Raw genomic sequence first — 17,811 nt, forward strand, 5'->3', positions numbered from 1 at the left:
AAGTGCTACTGAGCTCTTCAAATGTGGCTCGTTTTAGCTGAGATGTGCTGAAATTTTATATATACACTGAGTCTCAAAGACTTGTATCATGTGAAGAAAATGTTTAAATATTACTAAATAGTGTTTTAAATAGATTATGTGAAAGAATCTTTTGGAAACATTGAATCAAATAAAATACATTATTAAAATTAATTTCATTTGCTTTTTATTTTTACTTTATTGAAAAAAAATGTAGCTACTAGGAAATTTAAAATTAACATGAAGTTCATATTGTATTTTCCTTTGGACAGAACTGAAATAGATACTATGGACCAAGGCCAAGCCAAATAGGGATATAAATTTTAATTCTGTTTATCTTCTAGCAAAATTGAACATAATTCCAAGTAGGCAGGTGTTTATTTTTTCAGAGCCAGTATATAGTAGATATGTAATTTGCCAATGCAAGATAAATTGTGTAGACTTTTGACCACCACAGCTGACCATAGAAGCTTTATGCTTTATTGTTGTTGATTAAAGTTTAAAGAAGAAACATTGACAGTCAGTGTTACCTGGTACTGTGTAAATTGTAGTTAAATTCTATAAATTTCAAATAACATCCATTTACATAAGAATGACTCAAACAAGATGACTTGGGTGATTCGATAAACTGCAAAGACTGCAAATTAGAAATGAGGAGATACACCATTTCAATATTAACTGTCAGAACATGAATTTTTAAAATACTCCTATCGTATACTTCTATGTTTAATCAGAAGTAAAGTTAGTAGTGACAAGTAGTGACTTATCTAAGCAAGTCTTAGGAGGATTCTAATTAGCTGAGGATATTTCTTTCTAGTTACAGTCTCTTTATATTTTGATTGATAGAATAATTACGTTGCTAAATTATGGGTGGAGGAATTTGGTGCATAGGAATCTGGTTCTGAACTGAATTCTATTAGATGTAAAGAGGTGTTTACTAGCAAGCTTATTTCTTAAAGATTAAACAGTTGTAGTATCATTCTGTCAACTTTTAGAAACTTGATTTTCGGTTGTTTGTATGTCTGTGTACATCAGGATACAATCATTGATGTATTTCTAGTAAGGGCTTTATTATGGTTGTATGACGGTATGAAATAGCAGAAGCTGATTAGCAGGCATTGTGAGGCCACTGTCTGTGTGTCTGATGCTCAAGATGGAAGTTCGCATGGATAAGGGAAGATGGTGTGAAGTGGAGGAGAACAGGAACAAGCTGGCACTCATAAGCATCGGTTCTTACTGTCGTTTACTTTGATGGCAGAGGTTTCCTGCAGAAGCCAGTCCCTTCATTGTAGAGCTACACACACACACACACACACACACACACACACACACGCGCACACAAGTTGGAAAAGCAAGAGGAGAATTTAGTATGATGCAGAGCTGTTGCAGGCCCGGCTCCTGACTCACACCAACGAGGTGAACCAGAGGATGAGTGACAGTTTGTATGATCTGTACCAATGGTGACTGCTTTACTTCTACCCTCCAAATCAAAGTGGCTCTTGGCTCACCATCAGTGGAAAGATCCAGGGAAGGAAAGTCAGGGAAATGTAGTTCAACCTAGGCAAGTGGAAGTAATACAAAGCCACTATTGTGTCTTTTCAGGTGTGTCTTTTAAAATGCATTTCAATCTGTCCTCCATGCATATCTTTCTCCCCTCCACAGCAGGTGCATGTTTTGAACATGTCGGCATTATCTCCTTGGTGTATTTCTCTTTGTTTCTATCTTTTTGGCCCACTTTTTGTTTTGTTTTGCTTTTTGTTTTCCTGTTCTCGGATTCTACCTTTTCTTTCCTGCAGCTTTGCCTCTTGGCCTCTTGCCTATTTGTCTCATTCTGTTCCTTTATGATCAAGAGACTAAATTGCTTTTTACAATTTTTTTTTTACTCCATTTAGTGAATATATTTTTACAGTCTCTATTCTTAAATTCAAATACAGGGCAATTTAGATTTATTTCTAGAAAAAAAATAAAGCAACTTCAAAAAAAGTTGATTGTCCCTAGATTAATGTTTTCTGTGAGTTAATAGTCCTGGTAGAAATAGTCCGATCAATATTGAAAGTAATCGATGCCAAGCTTTAATGGGTATCTCAAAGCAGCTCTGACAGCTGCCATGCATCACCTCTTGCCACTGCAGCATTTGACCAATACTCCATCTGATTTTTAAAGAGTACTCACCACCTCATTTCACTGTTCTGCAATTTTTATGTTAGAGAATGCCTCAGGGAGTCAGGAGAGGTAGCCTGGGATCTCTAGAAAGTATTCTTTTCCAATATTTTTTCTAGAGGCCTTTTGAAACCATCATCCATTTGCAACAATTACCAAATTCGTAAACATACAATTGCCTAAGTAGATGTTATTATTTTTTCACACTCCCATGTGGACCAGATGACTGGGACATTTTTCTTCTGTAGCCTAAATGTGTGGGAGTTTGATTTTGGAAGAAGGGTCATTTTGAAAGTGCCAATCATTGCTTAGTGTGGTGCTGAGGGCATTGATGAAGAGGAAAGACTTGTACAAGCTGGAGAACAGCACAGAGCAGCAGGGTACCTGGGTAGAAAAAAATAAATGTCAGGGAATAGGCAAGATGGGAGAGCGCAAACAAATTTTTTGTGCGTTTTAGCATAATAAGGACAGGCCCTCTACTGCTATGTATCTTCAAAAACTCTCACATCTAAAACCTGTAATCAGTGAGATGGATCTGGGTCTTGCCTCTGTGTGTAGGTTCAGGCCCTCTCGAGTCAGAAGGGGTAAGGGAGACTTCAGTTCAGGATGAGGATCGTTCATGACAGCTGGGCTTCTGTCTCAGGTACACCTAAACTGCACACACATACCCACTCACAAAACCATACCCACAAAAAGGGATGAGTTATAGTTATTATACTGATATCTGACATTGCTACAGAATTTCAGAACTTACAGATAATTTACTATTTCAGAATGCAGAGAATAAGAAGTCAGTGACCACAATTAGGAAAGAGTGTGGAGATAGTCGATAGGAAAGAACAAGGAGATAAACAGGGAAGACATGCTCAGGGATGGGGAGTACCTAGAAAGTAAGAAACAGAGAGTAAAGTTAATTGAGGGAACTTTTTACCTTATCACAAATCTAATCAACCAATGACAAGTTTCCTGCGAATGCCCCTAAGCGTCTTGAAAAGAGATGAAGCAGATTGGAGAGTACTGAGATTTCACAGTCTAGACTACAAAATTAATTGAGAACATTTGGGAAAAAAATATTTCTAGATTTCAGAAAAGGACAGCTATGCAGACTGCTCTTACTAAGCCCATGTGAATTGTTGAAAAACAAACTTCGAGCTTTGCAGGGTTTTGGAATGCTGATGAAGGCGCACAAGTGTTTCAAACAGCTCTTTGGCCATGGAGAAACAGAGCTGGACAATTAGTGGGCTGTCACCACACTGAGCATTCAGGATCTTGGTGGAGTTAATCAGTTTAAGCAACCCAGGGACCTCTGATGCGTGGTTATGTATGTAGAAACAAGAATAGCCCCAACTGACCTCAATGACATAGCAGTCATATGACTCCAGCTCAACTGCCCTGTAAAGTCTGAGCAAACAACACTGTGGATCCCCCCATCACCCAAACACACACTGCCCCAGAAAGCTGACATCAAAGGAGAAAAATAACCATTACCTGTTCTCTCAAAGAATTGACATCACTTAATTCCTCTGGACTCATTCTTGTGTAGATTAAAAGCCTCCCCCGCCCACCACAGTGTGTGGTAGTTCTATGAAAATTAGGATGATGTTGATTTTAGCAAGGAAGCTGTTCTCTCTTCTCTAGGGTTGTCCTATTCATTGCTATTCTCTTCAGTGCCCCTCTCCAGGCATCCTTGACAAGCAGAATTGGAGTATTTGGAACAATAGACTTCAAGAGACTCCTCTCACATTTGCTGTGACCTTCTCTGTCTGTGGGTTTCCCTATGCAAAAGAGAAAAAAATAAATAAAACACATGCTTTCAGTTCTCACTGTACCCTTTAATGTAGGCGTTGTGACTGGGCTGTCTTCAGCATGAGGTGATCAAGCTGTGTCGTGTATGAGTCTACTTGAGTTTTGACAATATGACAGAAACAAATTTGATAGCTTTTGTAAGAACTCAGCTTTTCTTTTTTGTAATAAGCACATGTTTCTTTTCTTCAAAATGACTAGCAGACTGGTTCAACATTTTGGAGGCCTCCAAAACATGAAAGTAAAGCTTTATTCAAATGTGAGGAATTTTGAAGAGCTTTAGATGTGTTTCTTACAAGTCAGTAATTCCATTAGAGAAAAAGGTACCAGTGCACAGCTTGTCAATAAGAATATGTGGATGATTGTTGGGAGGGCATGGAAAAGGTGGGGGTATGCAGAAGTTGTAACACAAAGATGAACTAGCAAAATGAGAGCTTCTCTGTCATGGCTGGGAAGGGTCTGGGTCCAGGCAGTATGATAGAAAATCAGGATGCTGCCCATTGATTGTCCCTGCAGGAATGTACAAAAATCAGGTCTTATGAAACTTGGGGATCTGAAGACCCAGTCCAGGAGGTAAACTTAGCCTTTCACCCTAGTGAGCCAGGGTCAGAAAGTTGGTAGGGCCAACAGGGTGGAGATGGTGTCACAATCATATCGGCTTCAGTTAGAGAGTCCCAGAAAGGAGCTCACAGTGGAATTCAGCTTTATACTGAATTGCTTAGGACAGACACCTAGGAGGTTTAAAATGGGTTTCACTATATAGTATGGAGGTTCCTTAAAAGGTTAAAAACAAAACAAAAAACAAAACAAAACAAAACAAAAAAAGAGTTAAAAACAGAGCTACCCTCCAGCAATTGCACTACTAAGTATTTATCTAAAGGACATAAACATAGTGATTCAAAGCGGCACTCCAATGTTTATAGCAGCAATATCCACAGTAGCCAAAATATGGAAAGAGCCTAGTTGTCTGTTGACAGAAGAATGTAAAAAGAAGATGTGGCATATATAAACAAAGGAATATTACTCAGCTATCAGAAAGAATGAAATCTTGCCATTTGTAATGACGTGGATGGAACTAGAGGGTATCAAGTTAAGCAAAATAAATCAGAGAAAGACAAACACCATATGATTTCACTCATGTGGAATTTAACAGGGAACATAGGGGAAGGGAAGGAAAAATAAAATAAGATGAAAATTGAGAGGGAGGAAACCATAAGAGATGCTGAACTCTAGGAAACAAACTGCGGGTTGTTGGAGGGGGGATAGGGTAATTGGGTGATGGGCATTAAGGAGGGTGCTTGATGTAATGAGCACTGGGTGTTGAATGCAACTGATGAATCACTAAATTCTACCTCTAAAACTAATAAAAAATGAATTTTGGTATATAGGAAGAGGACATGATTCCTTAGGAATCACACATTATGCTGTGTCTTCATAAATGCTTGATTAGATCATGTCTACAGGCAAAATTCTTTTCAGTGAAATCTACAAAGGAGAGTAAAAAATGGCAGCAATATTATTTTTCCTTCATCTCTTTATATTCATGATGCTAAGGGACAATATATAATTAACTTTAATCTGGTATGACTGTTTGGGGACCAAACATTATTTCAAGGATAGGCCTTATTTGGATTTGGTTTATGTGTTCAATCTTGTAGTGTACAGTTTAGGGAGGAGATACAAAAGTAAACTGAGTAGGCATATTGTCATGGATCATGGATAACTTATTTTGCCATGTTATCCATGATCATTTTCCTGTTGTTTCTTTTTTCTTATAATTATGCTCATTAGAGAGATTCTGAAAATTACAGAATATAATTTAAAAGTCATATTACCAATAGTTTCACCACAAGAGGCCATTGCTATTAACACTAGGAAATACTGCTTTGTAGCTGTTTTCTTGGGCTCTGCAAATCATAGAGTATACTATTAACAAATTTTTTAAATTTTAAAATGGGCACAATCCTTATGTACCCATAATAAAGAGGACTGAAATAAGGCAGTACTGATTTTTAGTTATTTTTAAAGTACACCAAACTTGTCTGTGCTGTCTCTAGTATTTTCAGCTTTACCCTCCTGACTTTCCTTATATGGTGGTGTTTTGTCCATATTTCCCATTATATCACATAAGCTATTGTGCCTTCATTTGGTTTGTTCCTTTGTAGAGAACCCTCCACCTCTAATCCCTACTCCAGTCCCAACCTCTAGTAACATATACATATTCAAACAGGGATTTTATAATACCCAGAACCCCTTGACGTCAAAACTTTGCACATCTGATTCAGTAATGATTGAGGTAGATTGAGAGTCTCCAAATCCTACGATGTTGTATTTAATGTCCTTAGCTGGGACTCCATAAGGGATGATTAGAAAATATTCACAACATTGGTGCTTCAGAGAGAGGCTCCATTCCTCTTTCCCCTTTAGAATTCACTAAGCCCTTAATTTAGAACTTGCTTATGAAGATGCCCTATTTCTGTTTAGGAATGTGTGTATTTTCTCTTATTTCTCTTCTGTGAGCACCATTTTGCCATCTAGCTGTGTCTCTATGCCCCAGTCCAGTGAAGAATTTATCTGGTGATAGGAAGAAGGTTTAACCTACAAATCTAGACGTTCAGCCTTGATTCCTCTCTTTCTTGCATGTGCCCACCTTACATGCTCATATACACATGCTCTTCTAATCCATCAGCAAGTTCAATCAACTATAATTCAAAACACATCTATAATTCAGCATAGTTTTCTCTATCCACTATCGACTCTCCTTGTCCAAGCTCCTGTCAGGAACAATTGTGAAAGACTTTGAAATGAGCAAAAAATATCACCAGATGTTTAGTCTAACAGATTTTTTCCTAGTTATCTGTGCCTTTTATAGTTTTTGAGCTATTTTACAACTCTTTTAAATTGTAGAAAACTGACAGTAATGCATATGATTCTTATTCATACCGATACAATTGGTTGTTGCCCTGTGGATATTGGCCAGTTTTGCATCTATTGCATTTGAAATCAATTCCAGCATTGCAGATTGGTAATATATGTGCATTCTTTGACTTCTCCTTTGAATTAGTTGTAACACCTTACTGGTTTCTTTATTAATGAATGAATTAAATACCACCTTTGACAAATGTTCATTTTATGTTTGTATGAGAGTCATGGTCTTATCTTAAACATTATTCTTGAACACTATTTTCAGTTTCTCTCTGGATTATATCAGTCTTCTAACTTGTTTGATTATTTTCTTCTGTTCTCCTTTAGACATTTTTCCATAGAGCAACTTGAATGATCTTTTCAAAAATTAAAATTGTGCCATCTTGCTTCTCAGCTGAAAAATTTTCAAAGGCTTCTTATTGTTCTTGTAATAAAATCTGAACTCCATAGCATGGTTTACAAAACCCTAAAGGATTGGGAATTTATAACCTCTCCAACCTAATCTTATGTCCTTCCCCTGATTTGTCACCATAGTTCAGTTATACCAGCTCTTTCTCTCCCTGAAATTTATCAAAACTTTTTCTACCTCAGGACCTTTGCACTTGCCTATCTCTGCCATGTTTTATCTCAGACATTTGCCTGGTTGACTCAGTGTCATTGCTTAGGTATCAGCTACTTTTTCAGATTCCTCTGAAACCTTTTGGTCTCATTTTCTTCCTCAGATAAGCTTTCCCTAGTTCATCTTTAAAAAATTGTCACCTTCATTTACTACTTACTTTGTCCTATTTATTGTAATCCACATTGAGCTTACTTATTCCTTTATCTCATCTATATTTGACATCCCTGCTAGAAAGAAGACTCAATGAATGGATGAATGTGTGGTCATACTATCTGCTTAATGCTAGATATATTTCATATAGTAAAGAATATCTGTTGAATAAATGAAAAATATGGGCCATGAATTACCAGAGGAGGAAGAAGTCCTTGAATTTCAGAGAAGAGACCTGGGGAGAGATGGCTGAGAAAACAGAGGTAAGTTCTAGATAAATGTTAATCAGAAAGATGGTGTGTTCCATGATGGCCAGTAAACCAGGTGTAGGTGTAGATATATCCAGGAATAGGAACATGTAAAGGTACAGTGCTCAGATATGAGTATGACAGTCTTTGGAAGAATAGATAATCCATCTTTTATCTACTTGTTAGTCGTATATATTTAGTGTAAAGTGCTAGCCCTTGTTGTTTTGGGACTTTGATAGAAATTCAGTAATTACCCCCAATCTCACCAATGTAGTAAGTTTATTATCTGTGTTTTTAGAACATTATTATTATGCAATTAATGCTAGATGAGTATAGACTGAGTGAGTGAATACTTTGTATGTGAATACAGTTAACAGAGAGAGGGATAAAGAAGATGCTTTGATATACTAAAGACAATTGAACTGATACGGGGTGATAAAATGTTGTTCTGAGAGTAGTTTGAATAACAAGAGCTCATTGTCCACCAATCTTTCTTTTATTCCAAGTCCTTCATGATCTTATTCTCTTCTTCAGTTGCCTTTCATCTTCTTCTTTTAAAAAAAGATTTATTAATTTATTTGAGAAAGAGAGAGCACATGTGAGTATGGGAGGGGCAAGAAGGAGAGAATCTTCAAGCAGACTCCCCACTGAACTTGGAGCCCCATGTGGGATGATCTGACAATCCACAAGATCGTGATCTGAGCCGAAACCAAGAGTCAACGCTTAACCAATGGAACCACCCAGATGCCCCATCTTTCATCTTCTAATCACTTTACTTATCTCTATTGCTCTCCCAGTTTTTCAGTACATTTTACTTTTTATTGTCATTTCTCTACTGTCTTCACCTTCTCCAGAAAATTGTTATGAAAGGGTCAGAAAGCCCCAAGTATCTCACTCAGTCCATTGAGATTTTTGAGAACATATACATTAAGGACCCTAAGTTGATGATGTTAGTGATGCTGGTATTTTAATGTTTTTTAAAAATATATTTTATTTATTTATTTGAGAGAAAGCATGAATGGGGTGAAGGGCAACAGGAGAAGCAGACTCCCCGCTGAGCAGGGAACCCAATGCAGGGCTCAATTCAGGAATATGACCCAAGCCAAAGGGAGATGCTCAGCCAACTGAGCCACCCAGGTGCCCTGATATGTTAATGTTTAATGAAACATCATTAGAACATCAAAACATCCAGACTATGAAAATTGAGCAATAATAACCATGAAATTATGATCACAGCTAATGGAAGAGATGTGATGTCTCTACTTGGAGACCCCAGAAAGTAGAGCCTGACCAAAAACTTAAGTCCTTGTACTTTACTGGGGGAGTGACATCCAAGGAGGTAGAGAGAGGGCTAGGTAAACAGAGAAGGAAGGAGAGCAGAACAAGAATGCTTTATGCAGTTGACCAGTGCTACAGATGACTAGTTGTTTGAGCTTCCAGGTCCACCTAAAGAAGCCTATGAAATGAATTTCAAGATTACCCATATAGGGAAATAAAAGAAAAAGCAAATCCATCAGCTTACATTCCCCTTTTGTCATAGGTTCACTCATGGGATGATAATTTTTCAGCATCTTCAAGTTGTGCATCAAGTTTGTGAACATCAAGAGGACTCCGATGGGGCTCACTATTACAATGCCATTTAAAAAGCTTCTGGGCAGAAAGAAGTGATGTGTTTTGCAGGTTTGAGGTGAGGCACCAAAAGGTTGCACTGGTATGTAAGTCTAGGTGGTTAGAGTAACAGACAGGGGAGACCAAAAGGACTTAAAGGAGTGTAAAGAAATGTTTAAAATACAAGTAAGTAGCAACATTAAAAAAAAGGAAAGGAGAGACAGAAGACAGAGAACAATTAACCAGCTAAGTGAACCTTATAGAATGCAATCCATCCCTTGCAACTTCAGACCCTTCAATTGTGAAATGATGGAACGAATGTTTGGCTGAACAGTGTAATCATGCAATGATCTTTAGAAACACTAATGCTTAGGTCCCACTCTCAGATATTCTGCTTTAATTTGTCTCTAGTGCAACCCAAGCACTGGAATCAAAAACAAAAAATTGCCTAAGTGATTCTCATATGTAGGCAAGATTGAAAATCTTCATTTAGAGCCTCTAAGGGCTCATTCAGTTCTAATGTGTTATTATTGTATCTTTTATCTGCTATTTTAAAAACTTCTATTCTTCTTCTCCTTCTTCTTCTTCTTCCCCTTATTCTTATTCTTCTTCTCCTTCTTCTTCTTCTTCTTCTTCTTCTTCTTCTTCTTCTTCTTCTTCTTCTTCTTCTTCTTCTTCTTCTCCTTCTTCTTCTTCTTCTTCTTCTCCTCCTCCTCCTCCTCCTCCTCCTCCTCCTCCTCCTCCTCCTCCTCCTCCTCCTCCTTCTTCTTCTTCTTCTTCTTCTTCTTCTTCTTCTTCTTCTTCTTCTTCTTTTGAATAGGCTCCCCACCAAGCATGGAGCCTGATGCAGGGCTTGAACTCAAGACCCTGAGATCAACACCTGAGCTGAGACTGAAGGTCAGACAACTAACCAAATGAGCAACCCAGGTGTCCCTGTAAAAATTTCTAAGGAAAAATATTCTCTAACCACATTCAGCCAGATGTGTTTTATAATAACTTTCAAATTCAGCAAACTTATATTCCTCCTTTTAAGAACCATATCTCAGTTAAGCAGATGATTCTGGATTCCTCAATTTTAGGTAAACTATAAGTTAAATTAATTATTTCAATGGGCCTTTGATTAATATGTTTTTGTTTCTCTGGAATAACTCTGTTGCAATTTCTATTGGCTTCACAGTATAGTTCCTCAGAAAATCTGTCTGGTGATCTTCCCTCTTGCCAAATTCTTCTGGAGAAATTGCTGACTGGAAACTCTTTTTTCCTATTTTGCAATAATTGGACTGAATTTCAGTTACTTGTCTCTGAAAATATGAAATACTAAGTAGATATAAAAATTTTTTAAATATAAAATAGGTGTAAGGTATAAAGAATGAAAATGTAAAAAAAAAAAAAAAAAAAAAAAAGAAAAAGCCCATGCATCCACTACCCACTTTAGAAACAAAGAAGCAAACCAAAATTCTCTGTGGGTATGCCCTGGCATTATAATTTATTCTATTATGATCACTCAAAGGTAGCCTCCCCTGTGAATGTTGTGTATGTGGGTGATTGAGAGAGAGAGAGAGAGAGAGAGAGAGGCAGAGAGAGAAACAGAGACCAAGATGGAGAAGAACAGGGAGTAGGGGTGGGGCAGAAGGTCAACTGCATGAGGCATTTATGACCACTACTAAAACTTATGTACACAAATTTTCCCACCTTTTAGATAGAACTCAATTACATAGTCCCAGCTAGATGGCAGTATGCCCAGTATGAAAATAAAATGGTTTGCAAAAACATGACATATTCTCTGCTATACCATATAATACTTTGATGAACATTCAAATTGCTTTCCTTTATTACAATTGAACTGTTATAGATATTCTTTAATAAGTCTCTCAGAATTTCTCAGAGACAGTAGCTTTTGAACATTTTTTTGCCATAACTCTGTAAGAAATGTATTTTACGTTATCTCCTAATATAAATGTATACACATATAAAAACTTGAAACTGGAGGGAGTTTTCACCAAGAAATAGTTACCCATTATTCTTTAAACAAATTCACCAACTTAGAGTTCTCAATTTCTGTTGCTTTTAACTTCTCTAAACTTGAATACTGATTCTCCCTGAGCAGAAAGAACCAAAGGCTAATCCTGAGATGTTACATTACTTTCTTTTAGATTCGTTAAACTTTTCAATTATAAGTTTCCCATGAAAAACAGCCTACTTATTTCTGAAAACTGGGTTTGTTCCACATTTCTCTTTTTACCAAGATCATTTGATCTTTTCCCCAAATCCAGGTGGGGGCTATGAATGAACCAATCTAAGTGAAGGACTTTACTCAGGTCTCACGGGACAACATTGATTTCATGACCACAGCCTGTTTTATTATTAGGTTTGGAATTTTTTTCTCAGTTTTGTCGGTGGGTAGGAGAAATACCATATTGCATTAATCTGACTTTCTTGTGGAAAGCATAAAGTGAACTTTTTATTTTCTGAATGTTTGTGGACCACTGAATATGTATGTGGATGTATTTATATGTATATGTTTTTAATTATATATTTCTTATAAAGTCCTTTGCCTCTTCCTTTTTTATTAAGTGCTTATATTATTCATATTTGATGAGCTTTTAATATAAATTTAACCATTAATATTTAAATGTAAAAAATAGGTATGTTTAAGTTTATGTGCAGTTTCACTATATATAATATATAACATATATGAGTACATTTCTTCCTTTTCTAATGACCAGGAGAGGACTATAATTTAAAATTATTAATGGGGAAGTAGTAGGAAGATCACTTGGGGAAAAAAGTGAAATTGGATGCTGAGACAAATTATGAAGTTTTTGGATTAATCCATACAAAAAGGTAGTAAAATATGAAATATAGAAAAAAGGAAATATTAGAAGCTTCAACTGAGTATTTTCCAAGAATTTTTGGCAGTTAATTTACTGCCCATAAGAGATGTTACCAATGTCGATTGTTGGTTATTGTGTCTGTTGCCTGGGAGGAAGGCGCTGCCAAAAAGACAAATGAGAGTTGGTATAAGGAGCAGTTTTATGGAGGAAATGATCAACTTGGGAGATTTAAAAAGTATAAAGAAGTAGAAAAAATTCCCATAACCCTAAAGGGCAACTGATACTAAGATTTTAACATTATCCTTTTAGACTACTCAGAATATACTTTACAGAGCTATTATTTTAAGTACAATTGTAAAAACCATTTTTATACTTAATATGAGCATATCCTCATGTTAATAAGTTTTTTTATAAATAGCTATTTACATATGTGTAGAATAGTCTAATATAAGTGTACTATTTCTCTAATTTTGGACAATTTGATTCCAAATTGGAATTTGGAATCAAATTATGGACTAATTTTGGACTTCAATTTACCATTATTTTTTTAAGAAATTGGCATAATCTGAGATATCTTTATGTATAATCTTTAATTAAAATTTTTGATTATTACTTAGAGTCTCAAACATGTTACTATTGCAACAACTATATTTGTTTTGCTATGTGGCTTCTACTCTCAGAAGAATTAGGCCAATGTATATTCCCTCAACACAGTGTATCAGAATACCTGCTTACTATACCTTCCTCTATGCTGAACACTTGCATTAAAACAAATGGACAAAAGCAAGAAAAGAAACCTGCTAATTCAACATGGTGAAGAACAAAATATCAGCATTACATTGTTGCCTTTTTATTTACTTTTTTGTCTATTCAAATACTCTGAGTCTTTAAAATTGTATGTATGTGTGCATATGTGTATGATATGCATGTGTAAAAATTGTTTGTTTTGACTATTTATTGAGACAGTATTTTAAAATCTGTTTATAAGTGTTTTATATATATCAAAGATTTCTTTTTTCACTTTAATTCACTTTTATTTTATTTTTTTGCAAATACATTTTCCCATTTGTCATTAAAGAGATTCCTGTTTCACTGTGGTGATTTTATGGAATTTCTTAATGTATTTAAAATATTTACCAAGAAGTAAAATAGTACGAGGCTCAGGGGATTCTTGGGTCAATAAGTGGGCAATAGACATTTGAAGTCCATAGTAAAGGATGGGGACATTTAAAAAAAATAATTTTATTTATTTATTTGAGGGAGAGAGAGACAGAGACCATGTGTGAGAGACAGAGAGATCACAAGTTGTGGGAGGAAGGGTAGAGGGAGAAGCAGACTCCTTGCTGAGCAGGGAGCCTGATGTGGGACTCTATCCCAGGATCCCAGGATCATGACAAGAGCCAAAGGCAGATGCTTAACTGACTAAGCCACCCACACACCCAAGAATAGGAACATTTAAAATGGAAGGATACCAAGGATAAATGTTGTCTGTGGATTGCCTAGACTATGAGAGCACTTAATAAATATTTGTTGGCTAACCGCTTCGAACTCCTGCTTAGAATTTGTCCTACATCTGTCTCTCCTCCAGTCAAGATACAGTAATGAACTTCTTATGTTCAGTGAGGGCAAAGCATTTCTGTGATTTACAAGTAGGTACAAATTAGAAATCTTTCTGCTTCCATTTTTTGAGCCCCAATGGTTGCCAGGCCTAGATACACTTTGGTGGATCATGTTCTTAGTCGTAACAAAAGCCTACTAAAAAGTGCCTCTGCCACTTTTCTAGTGTTAAACCTTCCTGGCACAGTTGTGTCCTCATATAACACAGCAGCAGGAGGGGGAGCCACTGGCTTTTGAGGGTGGGCAATATTTTAATAGCTCCTGAGTAGATGGGACAAAGTGTGATGTCACCAAGAGACTTCTTGGTAAAGCCAGTAGCTGTGTCTTCTCTCCCACATCATACAGTTTTTGAAAGAGATGAAAGTTTGCCTCAGATGGTTTTATCTCTTTATAAACAGGAGGCTCCACTGTACTTGATGGCAAGTTTTGGTTAGTGTGATGAACCCAGTCTTATTGTACCGAGCATTCATTCTAGGATATGGACTAGAATTAATCTCCAGCCTCCTAAGATTATTGTGGTGGATGATTGCAAAAACGAACAAACAAACACCTAATTGTGTGAGATAAAAGTGATTTTTCTGGTATTTTTTCCATCTTCACAATTGATTATGCACCAAGAAAGGACTGTGAATGAACATTAAGGAGTGTACCTGAAGGGGTGTGTGCTCAGGGATGATCCACCCAACAGAATCTTAATTCCACTTTCCACTAACTGTCGTGACTTCAGGCAAGTTATCTTATCTCTTCAACCTACAATTCCTTCATTCTTAAAATAACCTTGAATCGTATTCCCTCCAGTATCAAAGCTCTTGCATCCTGGGCCTTGTTTTCTCAACCCTGGCTTCTGCAGATCCTTTATTCTTCTCTGAGTCTCTGGGTCCCACAGGCAGGGCACTTGACACTTTCTGGGTCTTTTGAATTCCTTGTACGGGCCTTGTAGTGTTGCCATGTCCCTAAGTATCTAGCCATTCCTCTTTGAATGCTGGACTTACGGTACCGGTGGTGTTGTATATAATGCACCAAGCTGTCGAGGGGACTATTCCTTCACAATATAGGCCGCTTTGTCTTCAGGTGCTCCTTTCTCTGTTGAGAGCTTTCCATGTGTCCCCAAACCCCTACAGATTTCAAAAGGGGCAAAGTGACCATGGTAGTATTTGTCCTCTGTGCTCTAACTCTTGTCTTCCTGATTCTTTCAATGTTGCTCTTGCGTCTCCTCCAGCCCAACTTTCCCCTTTGTTCCTGAAGCTTCTGTACATTTCTCCTGTGCCATAGCCCAAGATCTTTCTACCTATGTCTTCAGTTAATCAGACCTGCATCCAGACAACTAATTGTGGATAAAATCTAGAAAATCAGGAGTGTCTGGGTGGCTCAGTTGGTTTAGCTGCCTTCTGCTCAGGTCATGATCCTAGGGTCCTGGGATTGAGCCCCACATGGGGCTCCCTGCTCAGAGGGGAATCTGCTTCTCCTTCTCCCTCTGCCACTCCCCCTGCTTTTCTTTTTTTTTTTTTTGCCACTCCCCCTGCTTGTGCTCTCTCTCTCTCTCTTTCTCTCTCATTGTCAAATAAAAAATACTTTAAAAAATCCAGAAGACTCCATTATTTTCTTTGGTAATACCAAGTCTTCAAGTCTCTTCTTTGCTTTTAAATTTAAAATTTCTCTTTTAAAAGTTAAATCTGAATCTTAGCTCTTTGTCTTTGAATTCCTGCTATAACAACATTTATTGTCCTTAAAGTAAATGAATGCCTGACTAAAAAAAAACTTGGTATAAAAAAAGACAAAAAGGCAAATTGACATTATTCACTAATTTTCCTCATTGACCCTTCTTCATTATTATTATAACTTGAATGTCTATAATTACTTATTAATATATCAGATTTCAAATTTCAAATTTCAAAATTTAAATTTTATTTTATTTTTATTTAAATTCAGCTAGCCAACATCATTAGTTCAGATGTAGTGTTCAGTAATTCATCAGTTGTGTATAACACTCAGTGTTTTATTTTATTATTTTAAAAAATTTTATTTTTAAATAATCTGTACCCCCCAACATGGAGCTCAAATTTACAACCCTGAGATCAAGAATCGCACATTCTAATGACTGCCAGGCAGGCACCCCTAAAACTTAAATTTTAAATGAAAATGGTAAAATTCTACTTGTCATTAATAAATGCACACTAGCTTTTTTTTTTATTAACTTACTGTATCATTTTTGATTGGAAATACATCTGTACATCTGAACATAATTATTCTTTTTTGGATGAATAACCTTCCTGAAACTTTATTATTATTATTATTATGTTAGATTTACTGGCATATAATTTATAGAATCTAAAATTCAGCTATTTTAATTGTACAATCTATTGACTTTGGACAAATATACAGAATGGTGGAACTACCACCACAAACATGATGTAAAAACATTTCCATCACCCCAAAACATTTCCTCATGCTCCTTTGTAATCAGCACTCATATCCCAACCCCAATCCCTGCAACCATTGATCAGGTTTCTTTTAGTATAGTTAGCTTTTTCTAGAATTTCATGTAAATTAAACTGTACTTTATGAAGTCTTTTTTGTCTGGTTGATTTCAGATAGCATAATGCATTGGAAATCTATTCGTGAGCTGCAGGTGTCAATTGCTTCCTTTTTTATACTGTGTAGTGTTTAATTTAATGGATATATCACAATTTGATGAGTGTTTGGGTTATTTCCAGCTGTGGCAATCATAAACAAAGCTCCTGTGAATATTCAAGTATAAATTTTTGTGTGGAGAGATGTTTTCATTTCTCTTGGGTGACTCTATCAGAATAGGATTCCTGGGTTTTATAGTAACTGATATTTAACTTTTTAAGGAACTACCAAACTATTTTTCAAATGGCTGTTTTTATTTTTAATTCCCACAAGTGACATGTGAGAGTTCCAGTCTCTCCGTATCCATACTAACACTTGACATTTTCAGTTATTTTAATTTAAGCCATCGGAGATGGTACATAGTGTCCTCTCATTGTGACTAGTGACTAAATGTGAAGCACCTTATCATGTGTTTATTTGCTTTTTATAATATTTATTAAAGATCTGTTTAAATCTTCTTTTACTGGGTTGTTTATCTTTGAATTACATTTTAAGTGTTCTATGCATAGTTTGGGTTCAAGTATTTTATTGGAGATATGTCCTGCAAAATATTTTCTCCCCATCTATGCCTTTCCTTTTCATTTTCTTAACATGTCTTACAAAAAGCTAAAGTTTTTTTTCTTGAAATGTTGGTAAGATCTAATTTGTCAAAAAAATTTTATTTCACTTTGTGATTGATTTGTGTGTGTGTGTGTGTGTGTGTGTGTGTGTGTGTAGCCTAAGAAATCTTTAACAAATTCAGGATCACAAAAATATTCTTCAATTTTTCTTCTAGTAGTTATATAGGTTTGGCTAATATAGTTAGCTCTTTATTTTGAGTTAAGTTGTGTATATATAAAGTTAGGGTTGAGTTTTTGTTTGTTTGCTTGCCCTGTTTCAGTTTTTTTCCACATGGATATTCAAATGTTTCTGGACCGTATGCTGAAAGGATTATCCTTTACCATAAAATTATCTTGGCATCTTTGTTGAAAATTAAATGTCTATATATGTGTTAGTCTATTTCTGCACTCTGTTTTCTGATCTCTTTATCACTATATGGTTATGATTATAGCACTATTATACTTGACTACTATAGATTTATAATAAGTCTTGAAATAATGCTGTCATTTAGTATAAATCCTCCAGCTTTGTTCTTCTTTTCAAAACTGCTTTGGCAATTCTAGATCTTTTGTATTTCCATATACATTTAGAATTAGCC

The 17,811-nt window shown here is 36.1% G+C and overlaps 2 long non-coding RNA genes across 2 annotated transcripts in view; one reads left to right on the forward strand and one right to left on the reverse strand.

Annotated features, from left to right (window-relative positions):
- Window positions 1-278: 278 nt before the first annotated feature.
- The window catches only part of LOC144311938 (uncharacterized), a 117,566-nt gene continuing 100,033 nt past the window's right edge, over window positions 279-17,811 (reverse strand). The window contains exons 4-5 of the long non-coding RNA XR_013377411.1: window positions 3,667-3,953; window positions 279-2,562 (exon numbers count right to left, since the gene is read on the reverse strand). This is a non-coding gene — a long non-coding RNA (uncharacterized LOC144311938). The remainder of the gene's footprint in view (window positions 2,563-3,666; window positions 3,954-17,811) is intronic.
- LOC144311937 (uncharacterized) lies at window positions 7,761-10,729 on the forward strand. Its single transcript, XR_013377410.1, has 3 exons — window positions 7,761-7,938; window positions 9,464-9,610; window positions 10,352-10,729. It is a non-coding gene; the product is annotated as an uncharacterized LOC144311937 (long non-coding RNA).

This window comes from Canis aureus, chromosome 4, assembly GCF_053574225.1.
Source record: "Canis aureus isolate CA01 chromosome 4, VMU_Caureus_v.1.0, whole genome shotgun sequence".
In the NCBI taxonomy this organism is placed as follows: Eukaryota; Metazoa; Chordata; class Mammalia; order Carnivora; family Canidae; genus Canis; species Canis aureus.